Source organism: Corvus brachyrhynchos, unplaced genomic scaffold, assembly GCF_000691975.1.
Source record: "Corvus brachyrhynchos isolate BGI_N302 unplaced genomic scaffold, ASM69197v1 scaffold5, whole genome shotgun sequence".
NCBI classification, from domain to species: Eukaryota; Metazoa; Chordata; class Aves; order Passeriformes; family Corvidae; genus Corvus; species Corvus brachyrhynchos.
The window spans coordinates 3,323,264-3,326,735 of NW_008238321.1; positions in this window are offsets into that span (position 1 = coordinate 3,323,264).

The following is a 3,472-nucleotide window of genomic DNA, read 5'->3' on the forward strand; positions in this document are numbered from 1 at the left end:
GATGTCTACATAAACAGAGCCTATTACCCTGCTTTATGCTTTGTTTTACAGTATTCTATACTTCTGTTATTTTATATCGTATTAGGAAATGATACGGAAATGTGTGCTAGTTTATTTTACTGATCAGAGCAGGGACTGCAAACTGTTCAGGGCGCTCTAAGGACAGTATCAACAAACAGTCTAAATTCAAAGAGATTATGACAGATTAAGTTTTTTAAGAGAAATTAGATTGGCCAGTAAGTAATACGGAGAACATAAACCAAGTACTCAAGAAACCCTTTCTATCCAATCAGCAATCAAACAATCCAGAATTTGGCACTTCCAAGGTGTTCAGAAGTTGCTATGGTATAAACTGCCTTAAATGCAAGTGAATGATCCTATTATCTTTTTATATTCTCTTCATTTTAAAATTTTCCACTAGCTATATTTACACTAGAGTAAGTCAGACTGAAAACTGGACAATACTGTCATGCTCAATTTTGCCATGGTTCATAATGGGACTGGAAGTTTTAGGAAAGATCATGCATTTCTTTATTTTGTGTTGCAATAGAAAGCTAATACAAAAATCTTATTATGGATATTTGATCCTTCTCAGGTTAAAATTTTAGTAATTGTGATAGAATTATTGAGCCCTGAACACTGTCAAACTCATATTAAGCAACCTCCTAACAACTCTGCCACACTTTCAAACTTTACAGTCTTCCTAGTTTTTAAGAAGTACCTTTGTCTTTACAACACAGCAAAAAACTGTATTGGAGCTCTTCTCTCATTTCCAGGCTACTCACTTAAAGCTTAACATTTTAGAATTGCCCCCAGTATATTTTCTGTAAGTAATGGAAATTCTTAATTCACATATAAGAGAAAATTGCTTCTAAATCCAGACTTTTGAAAATATTAGAGAGTTCCTCATGTTTATAATTCATTAATTCCTTTACTCACAACATTATGGTTTGACACAGAGGATCAAAAATCTTTCTTCTGTGGACTTCTACCTGTGTTCCTTCCCTTCTCCCCCAGTCACCAACTCAGCACCTTCTTCCCAACCCTTAAGTTCTTCAGTCACCTCACAAACAACACCTCTGGTTCTCTGCCATTCCTGCACCCCATGATTATCCAAACTGCCAGCTTCTTCCCATGATTTCTGCCTGCCAGCTGGACAGGACACAGATCCAGTGTCAGCTCTGGCACACACAGGCTGATCAGCTGCTAAAAGCACAGCACTTCTTCAGAGACATCAGCTAGAATATCTTCTCTTTACCTAGTTTAATGAAAACAGACAATCTCAATATGTTTAAAACCTCTGCTTCCTCTACTGATTAAACCAAAAGAGGGTGACTGGTTCAAGAATTACAGCGTAAGACTTAAAAATTAGATAATGAATTGGCTCCAAATTCCAAGAATGAGTAGAACGTATCAGCAGAAGTCCCGTGACCTGAGTGAGTCAGAAACTACACGACTACCTTCAAATATGAAAAGAACTCCAGTAATTATTAAAAACCAAAACATAATAAATCAATAGCTAACAGCTGCTTCAGGAGATTTGCTAAGCAGTGCCTTCCTCTACAATACCAAACATATAACAGAATACCTTGACTAATTCCCAGGTTTCCTAAGAAAACCCCTAAAATTTATGCACGTATCAACTGAGGATTACATAAGAAACTATTACACAAACATAATAATCACAAACTGTTTATTAAAACACTGATTGCATTATTTACCTGCTGCCAGAGCTTATAAAAACTTAAATTTTCCATGAGAACACCCTGGTAATAAAGGGAAGAAGTACATGCAAATGCCTACAGGACCAGCCCCTTTGACTGCACGGTCCTGAGAGTGGGATCATCTCAAAGACATTTGCATAGTGCCAGAAATAATTCAGGTTCTAGACGACAGGCTTTCCATAACAACCCATGGTCTCACTTGGCTATTCCTTGAGTCACTATAAACCCGCAACATTTCAAATCCCACTAATGGGCTGCCTTGTAGTAAAGGAATTTTTCCTTTCCATACTTTTTATCCATTGATCTTGAAGGTTATATATTGTAAGAGCAGTGGTACTACCTATGCCCTGGTCCTATGTCTTGCTAGTAAATCATACTGACGTGGTGAGAAACTATGTCCTGTATTTATAGTTAACATGTGCAATTAACTATCCTCCAAATTGCATAAGGAATTTTTACACCTGAATCTTCTATATTTCTGACAGCAACCAAACAGGGAATACCTATCTGATATTAGTTTGTCTATTTAACGACGATCTGAAAAGCTGAACCCCTTTAATCAAACTTCCAGAGTACACGGTGGTGAGAACCACATTCCAATCACATTCCATCCGTGAGCTTTCAAACACAGCTAGCAGAAAATTGAGAGGAATAAGCAGGTTTTAAATAGAGGAGAGCAGGAAGCATCATTGCATTAAAAATTAAAATTAAATCAAAATTAAACCCCACGTGCAGTAGATATTCTTAATATAGTATGACCCGGAGCATGTAACAGTCACCTTGACCTAAAACCCACCCAGAAGATTTAGACCCTGGTTTAGGCTCCAGAACCGAGCAGCCTGTGCCCATCGTTCACTGCCGCCGCTTCCCGCCCCTCCAGTACAAACATCTCCTGCTTCCACGTACACCAGCTCTCGGCAAACAGGAACTGGAGAGCCCTTTGCAAAGAAGGAAGTTCCAGCTCCCAAGAGGAGCACCACCAGAGATTGGCACGGAAACCACGAAACATCTTTCTATCCGAAGCAGGTGCAGGCAAAGGGGGCTGACGACATCTACCCATGAGCCAGAAGAGACTCGTTTGGCCCCCACCGACGCTGAGAGCGCTGAGGGCAGGGGCTGCAGCCTAGATCCCCCTCGGCCCTTCTGCGGCAGTGCGAGGTCCCAGTTACCTCTGGAGATGAGCAAAAGCAGCTCCATCTCAACAACGTGCCTGTCACAAGACCACAGAACGGGTCAGGTTGGAAGGGATCACAGTAGGTCCTTTGGTCCCACCTCCCTGCTCAAGCAGGGCCATCCCAGAGCACATGTCACAGGACTGTGTCCAGATGGTTCTGCAATATTTCCAGTGAGGGAGACTCCACAGCCTCCCTGGACAATCTATCCCAGTGCTCGGTCAGTCACAGTGAAGAAGGTCTTCCTCGTGCTCAGGCGGAACTTCCTGGGCATCAGTTCCTGCCCGATGCCTCCTGTCCCATTACTGGGCCCCAGGGAGCAGCCTGGTGCACCCTCAGACACCGCCCTGCATATCCCGATACTGCCCTCACGAGCGGGTGCCCCCGCGAACCTGCCGCCACAGCACGACACCCCCGGTGGGGCAGATATCTCTTAAAACACTCCGCTCCCCCGCCCCACGACACGTTCTTATCGCCAGCCCCGCGGCCACCCTGCTGAGGGGGACATAGCAACCTCCGACATGCGACCAGTAGCGGGTGCCATGGGGGGAACTACATGAGGTGGGGCCCGGGAGG